Source organism: Salvelinus sp. IW2-2015, unplaced genomic scaffold, assembly GCF_002910315.2.
Source record: "Salvelinus sp. IW2-2015 unplaced genomic scaffold, ASM291031v2 Un_scaffold6153, whole genome shotgun sequence".
In the NCBI taxonomy this organism is placed as follows: Eukaryota; Metazoa; Chordata; class Actinopteri; order Salmoniformes; family Salmonidae; genus Salvelinus; species Salvelinus sp. IW2-2015.
Genome location: NW_019947416.1, coordinates 16,741 through 25,199, shown reverse-complemented (window position 1 = coordinate 25,199; position 8,459 = coordinate 16,741).

The window sequence follows — 8,459 nt, the reverse complement described above, 5'->3', positions numbered from 1 at the left end:
TATGAGCTTTAGGTTTCTTAGGAGTTGATTTGATTGGTGTATTCCCTTGGGCCGTTTGGGCTGCACCAGCACAACCACATTTCAGCTCAAACGCTGATCAGCAAATTTATTTTATAATGTTGTTATATCAAGAGAGGCTAATCGCTTGCTGGCAGTCAATCAAAGCTTACGGCGGAAACATGTTATATATGTCTATTTTGGTCCAGACCGACATCATACACATGGGGCTACACATCCTGAACAGAGGGCGTTTTCTTCGCATCGCGAATGATTTCTCTGTTGAGAAATTCAGCCACTTGCACACATTAACGGAAAATGATGTTAACATGGGTGAAAGTGATTGCATGTTTCAGAAGAGGCTCGCTTCCCGGGCCTCACTTTCAACAAAAGTAGACGAGAAGTATGCACGTAGAGTTGAGAAAAGATAACCATATTCAGTCCCTCACAAGCGTCAACATTTCATTCACCTCCTTCATCAGGATTACGTATGCATAGTCTCCATCATTCGCAGTCTGCAAGCCATATTCAGTGACCTCTTCTCTTATCAATGTTGAAGTCTCCTAACCATATTCAGGTGACCTCTTCTCATCAAGTTGTGAGTCTCCTACCATTATTCAGATGACCTCGTCTCTCTTTATCTTAAACCTAGTTCAGATCTCTCTCATTGATCTCCTAACTATCAGTCGACCTCGTCTCATCAAATGTGAGTCTCCTAACACCATATTCAGATGACCTTTCGTCTAACAATTCAATGTATCATACCATATACATATAAATATCCTAAACAATGTATAATATCATATGAAAACGTAAAATTGAGTCAACAATAATAGTGTACATTCATAAAAAAAAAAATGAACCAACGAACAGTACAATTCACAATGAAATAAATAGATCTCACCTAACCATATTCAGTGTGACCTCTTCTCATCATGTTGAGTCCTCACCATATTCAGGTGACCCTCTTCTGCATCAATGTTGAGTCTCCTAACCATCATTCAGATGACCTCGTCTCACTCCATGTTGAGTCTCCTAACCATATTCAGTGACCCTTTCATAAATATTGAGTCTTCTACCATATTCAGTGACTCTTCTCATCAAATGTTGAACGTTTCTCCTAACCATATTCAAGTTACCATCTTCTCTTTTACAAATTAAAGTAAGTACTGCTGTGCTTTTTTCACCTTTATTTCTAATCGCTGTTTTGTTAGATGCTTTTAAAACACCTCTATCTTTAAACGTGACATAGAGAATGTTTGGTGGAATTGAGACGCATCCAAAGCAAAAAAACTCAACGTCGGAGAATGCAGTGATTGAGAAGCAACCAATGCAAAAAAAACATATATTGTCTAGCTTAATTATGAGAGGATTTTTCTGGGGTCTGGTATATGTATGTTTGCGTGGTGACTTGGCTAATTATGGATATGCAATGTTAGAATAATCACGTGCTGCACGGGCCATTCATGTTAGTAGTCAACTGTTGAGAGGTAAGCTGACTTCGTCTATAATGGTGGAAATCAACTTCCATAAGAGTGCACATAGTATGTTATGTGGAATCAATGTCACGGAAGTGATTACTAAACTATGCAGATACGTCTCCAAGAGTGACATGTAATAGTTATGGAACACGACAAAGTGCCTTACTAATAGCTATATGTAGCGAATCATGTCTGCATATCAGAAGTGCAATTGCTAATAAGTTAATGTAGGAAACAACTGTCTGCAGTAACAGGAAGCTGCACATTACTGAATAGTTTAACTGTAGGAAATCAACTGCTGTCTGTCCAGGAAGTCGCACAATTAGCTATATGTTAATGCAGAATCAACTGTCTGTCAGTAACAGGAAGTCACATTACTATAGTTAATGTAGGAAACAAGCTGTCTGCGTACGAGTTGGGGCCACCTTACTAATAGTTAAAATTAGGAATTCAACTGTCTGCCATACAGGAAGTAGCACATTGCTAATAGTTAATGGTAAGGAGATCAACTGTCTGCGTACAGGAAGGCAGCATTGCTAAATAGTTAATGTAAGGAATCAGACTTTGCCGTACGAAGTGGCACATTCTAAATAGTTAATGTAGGATAACAACTGTCTGCATACAGGACAGTTGCCACATTACTAATGTTTAATGTAGCGAATCTGTCTGTCCGTACAGGAAGTGCACATTCACTAATGTTAATGTGGAATAACTCGGTCTGCCGTACAGGAAGTGCACATTACTAATAGTTAATGTAGAATCAAACTGTCGGGCGTACAGGAGAGTGCACATTGCTAATAAGTTAATGTAGGAATTCAAACTGTTCTGCCGTACAGGAAGCACATTGCTAAAGTTAATGTAGGAATCACGTCTGCCGTACAGGAAGTCGCACATTGCTAATAGTTAATGTCAGAATCAACCCTTCAGGAGCCATTATAATGCAGATCCTGTCCAGTATGATACAGCGAATACATGAATAAGTTAATACATCGTGAGAGGCAATATCAGTACGTCTGCCATGTGAGCGGAAGTCCACATTACCTAATAGTTATGTCCAGGAATCAACGTCTGCCGTGTCACGAGGAAGTGCACATTGCTAATAGTTAACCTGTAGGAATCAACCTGTCTGCCGTACGGAACGTGCACCATTGCTAACAATAGTATAGGTGTGGAATTCAATGTCTGCCATACAGGAAGTGCACTCATATTAATGAGATCGTGCTGGACAGGTGCTACTAGTATGCAGGAATCAACTGTCTGCTGGTCATCAGGAGTGACATTACTACATATTAATGTAGGATCAACTGTCTGCCGTACAGGAAGGTGCAATTGCTAATAGTTAATGTAGGAAATCAACGTTCTGCCGTACAGAAGTGCACAATTACTAATAGTATGTAGGGAATCCAACTGTCTGCCGTACAGGAAGTGCAATAACATTGACTAATCTAGTTAATATAGGAATCAACTGTATGCCGTGCCGCTGATACAGGAAGCACCATTACTAATGTGTAATGTAGGAATCAACTTGTCTGCCGCTACAGGAGAAAGTGACATTGCTAAAGTTATGTAGGAGATCAATGTCTGTCTACGAAGTGGCACATTTAACTAATAGTAATGTAGGACTCAACCTGTCTGCCAGTACAGGGAAGTGCACATTACTAATAGTTAATTAGGAATCATTGTGTGACAAGGTAAGGACTATTACAATTAGTCGAATTAGAGAAAATATCAAATACTGTCTGCCGTTACAGGAATGCACATTGCTAATATACATGTAGGAATCACACTGTCTGGCCGTACAGGAAGTGCACACATTACAATATGTTAATTGTAGGGATTCAAACTGTCTGCCGATACAGGAACGTGCCGCACATTACTAATTAGTTAATGTAGTCAATGCACTGTCTGCCGTACAGGAAGTGCCACATTGCTAATAGTATAGTGTAGGAATCAACGTGATCTGCTCGTACAGGAAGGTGCACTAGCTAATAGATTAACTGTAGGAATTCAACTGTCTGCTGCCGTATCAGGATGTGCACATCTAATAGTTAATGTAGGAATCAACTGCGCCGTACAGGAAGTGCACATTGCTAATAGTAATGTAGGAATCAACCTGTCTGCCGATACAGGAGTGCACATTGCTAATAATTAATGAGGAATCAAACTGTCTGCCGTACAGGAAGTGCACATTGCACTAATAGTTCGTTATATCTCTATGAATGTGTATATTGTTGTACAGATCGTTATTAGAGGCGGGACATGGTGAGTCTGTCGATGAGTACTGTATACTCCATGTTTTACCACACTAAGATTTAGTTTTCTGATTCTGTTCTAGTCACGGTGCAGTAATTATTTTAAGTTTTTAAAATTAGTTGAAGAGAAATCGTTACAGTTGTTATGTGAGGCTGAAAGAGAGTAGATTTGAAGATCTAATCACGACAAAAATGTACTTACTCTGTCTTCTATCTCCTCTTCCTCCTGTCCATTCAAAACGTGTCTGTTTCTGGTCTGTTTGTGTTTGTGTCCTGCAGTAGCTAGCTTGCTAAATTGGCCCTTTCCTAAGCCATGGATGGAGACTAGTTTTGACTTAATTCTCTGTACAGGTCAATGATTATGACAGCATTCTGATCTAACCAGAAATTAATATGTTGTGCCACTGGCCTAAGAAGATTGAAGTTCTATCTTAGCCTAGATGTAGCCTAGTAGGCTCACTTTAACTAGCTAGCTAACTTAGCTGGTTCATTGTTGCCAATGTGAGGAATTTAAGRTAGCAAGCATTTTAGCTAGGTAGCATATGACAACAAAAAATGAATGGTGTACTGTATGACAGAGTCATAGACCGTTTAGCCAACCTGAAAGAGAGGAGGATGACATTGGCGTTCAACTAGTCTACAAGTAGGGTGAGTCAACATGTTTTGTTTTCCTTGCGCAGACAGAAATCAGTACCATGGGAAGCCACATGATATTTAGCAACATTGATTGGACTAAATTGTTTTTGGTACCTTTAAGTGTGCTTTCTGTGTATTATACTATGCAGATATAGCCTTCTTGATTTGATGACATTTAAATGTTTAAGTGTAAATGGTGCTGGAATAGCGGAGGCGGTGCTGCTGGTGTCTTGTGCTGACTTGAGGTAACTTCATGGTTCTAAATCAGTAGTGGTTTAGTAAACTGTAGAAAACATGAACCTTCTGGACCATGCTGTACACTGTAAGACTCTTCTGTAATTTCAACAGTAAAACACGGTAGAATTCACAGTAAAATAACTTAAATGTGTTTTACAGCATTAATGCCGTAGATTGCACTGCATCATGGGTAAAATGCTGAAAAATACTGTTAACTGTAAATGTAAGCCTCCTGTAAAAAATTACTCTAACTTACTGTATTTCTTTACAGTAGTGCAGGAACACTGCTGTAGTTGGCGGCGCCAAACGGTCTGTGGTGTGAGAGAGAGAAAGAGAGCTGTAATCTCATAGTTGAAACCAAGACTGTTCTCAGGGCAGCTCTGTCGGATTTGACTAGCAGAATATACTTTTCGTAGCAGGTTAGGAGAATTAATGCAGCAGGTTAGGATAATTAGGTAAAGGTTAGGGAAAGCTAAAATACTAACAATGTCCCGACGCGACTCGAATCTATCTACAACCAGGCCTGCGCTGAGAAAAGACTTGATTTCCACTAATGCGATGCGCCTCGCCAAACGGTCTGTGAGGGAAGACTCATGAGAAAATAAGCTTTATGTTCTACTCTAGCTATTTTATTGCTGTGGAAAAGTCGCCTAAATATTTTGTGCAGCTGATTAGTATGTAGTAATTCCATACACTATATTCTTCTATATACCTACTGCAGGTTTTCTTAACTAAGCTACTAACTAGCTAGCTAACGTTAGCTTGTTAGGATTGTGTTAGCTAACAGTAGCCTAGTTGACATGTCGGTCTGTTGCATTGATCTTCAGGTTTCTCTGTTTCCCTGCATCACTCAGTGTGTTCTTCTTAAACCAGTGTAGGCATGGAGGGTCTTCAAGATGCAATAAAACACCAATTGGCCAAGTTGGAGACCGAGACGGTGAGATCTTTGTCAGAGCATCTGAGGGCAAATGTTGGAGTGGAGAATATTAAAGACCTTGACTATGTTCAACCGGAGGACATCAAAGACCATTTGACGCCAACATAGTGCCGGGAATTGCTTCAGTCCTTCACCCAAAGAGGTGAGATCTTGATTGGCGAATGTAACAAATTTACATAAAGGTGGTATCTAAACGTAAAATGGTTATTTGGCTGTCCCCATAGGAGAACCCTTTGAAGATCCCTTTTTGATTCCAGGTAACGTTACATGTATAACCCTTTGGTTCCAGGTAGAATTATTCTGGGTTCCATGTGAACCCATTCCACAGAGGGTTCTACATGGTACCCAAAAGGGTTCTACTGGAAACAAAAAGGGTTCTATGGGGACAGCCAAGAACCCTTTCGGAACCCTTTTTCTAAGTGTACACACACACACAAGGTTAAAAAGGTTCTGTAAATAGTTAATTTGTTTGCCCTCAAAATAAATGGTTTATGCTATGAGGGAGCGAGACAAATGTAATAAAAGGGACAGAAATGCCAAAAATACATAAAAGTACAAATAATACAAATGTTTCTTTAAATTGTTTGTTTGTCTTCTTGTGCTAGTATGGAGTGCAGCACATAGCCTAACATTCTATTAAGAAAATGAAGAATGGATATTATCTGTAACAATGGATAGGACTCTTGTCCTCCTCCAAGCATCAGTGACCTCCAGGAACAGTGGCCTTTCCTGCGACCACTTCAAAACCCTCCCTGACATCGTGATTGACAGTCGCCTGACTCAAGCTCTCCTGGACAAGAGTAAGAGAATTGTCAAAAATTTTTAAAGCCAAAAGACCATTCTGCCATTCTTTTGTTGATGCCCCACTTCAAAGAGGAGGACGAATCTCTGTTTCTCTTGGCAGATGTAAAGAATAGTGTTTTTAGACTTATAAAGTTGATATGATTAATGGTGTTTATACTGTACTATTACACATGATATGAATATTTGTAATGTTTTGTGATTTTAGGTCACTGTAACTCTGGTTGATGTCGAGGCGTGAATTCCTTTGATTTCATATCCAACATTTTTATGCAAGTAATCGCAGGTCAGATAAAAATGTTATGACAGGAATGGAAACAAACAAAATTCAAACAGAATTTGGGCAGGTAGTGTTCTCCTGGCATCCGCCAAACCCAGATTCATCTGTCGGACTACCAGATGGTGAAGCTTGATTAAACACTCCAGAGAACGTGTTTCCACTGCCCAGAGTCAAATGGCGACGAGCTTTACACCACTCCAGCCGACGCTTTGCGTATGGTGATGTTAGCTTGTGTACGGATGCTCGGCCATGGAAACCTATTTCATGAAGCTCCCGACGAACAGCTCCTGTGCTGACGTTGCTTCCAGAGGCCGTTTGGAACTCGGTAATGAGTGTTGCAACCGAGGACAGAGACGAGCAACCGAGGACAGAGACGAGCACCGAGGACAGAGACGGACAGAGATGAGCAACCGAGGACAGAGACGAGCAACGAGGACAGAGACGGACAGATGAGCACCGAGACAGAGACGGACAGAGATGAGCAACCGAGGACAGAGACGCGGCTCAGCTGTTGCTCCTAGACGTTTCTACTTCACAATAACAGCACTTACAGTTGACCAGGGCAGCTCAAGCAGGGCCGAAATTTCAAGAACTGACTTGTTGGAAAGGTGTCATCCTATGACGGTGCCATGTTGAAAGTCACTGAGCTCTTCAGTAAGGCAATTCTACTGCCAGTGTTTGTCTATAGGATTGCATGGCTGTGTGCTCAATTTTATAAATCTGTCAGCAATGGGTGTGGCTGAAATAGCCAAAACCACTAATTTGAAGGCGTGTCCACATACTTTTGTATATATAGTGTATATTTATTGAATATCTTATCAATTAAAAATAGCCAATTTGTGTGCAGTCAATTAGCTTAATTTCTCAGTGATCAAATTATATTTCCACCCCCCCCAAAAAATAGCTTGAAACTAATCTTAACTTCAGAACAATCTGAGATGGTGAGTTTATTCCTCGTGCTCTTTTGAGTCAGAACCGCCCCAATTGAAATAGGCGTCCATGCATTGATAACCTTCAAAAATGGCTGATACAGACCCTGCTGCTAACCACAATGGAGAGGAGAATTTGTATCCCCACCCCAATACGGCCGAACTGCCCAATGCTGATATCTTGCATCGAGACAATATTTTCTTCTCTTTTGATCCTTTCTCTCTCCTTCTGTTGCCTCTCTTTCTCTATCTTATCCTCTTCCTGTTTCTTCCTCTCCTCCTCTTCTTCGATCTTTATCTGGGCCGCCTGGTACATCTCATTGGTGTAGTGTTTTCCTCCATTCTTCTTCACCATCTCCTCTATCTTCTCCAGCAGCTCTGTAACCTGAGTGTTGTCTTTTCTCTTGTCATTGATTAGGGAGTGATATCTGCCCCCACACATATGATGAGTTTCCGTAGCTCTTTGCTCTCAGCCAGAAACTCCTCCACTGATTTCCCTTCAGTTGATCTCCATGTGTGAACAGCAAGATGGTGTACATTGAGGCTTCTTCTCCAAAGTTCTCCTGGATCCACTTAACAGTGTTCTGCTCCTCTCTGTGAACCTTACCCCCAGTCTGATCACCAGCAGGAACACATGGGTCCTGGGACTGACATGTAGATGGCCTTTTTATTTCACTTTTCATTTCCGTATCAGTCAATTTTGTGTCAAAGAGTCCTGGTGTGTCAATCACATTAATCTTCTTTCCAGCCACCACTCCACTCTGCTTCATACAGTGTGAGGTAACAGACTCAGGGGAGGAGTCTTCTTTAAACCCTCCCTCCCCAGGATGGTGTTTCCTGTTGCACTCTTCCCTGATCCAGTCTTCCCCACCAGAACTATCCTCAGGTCAGAGAGCTGCCCTGAAACTG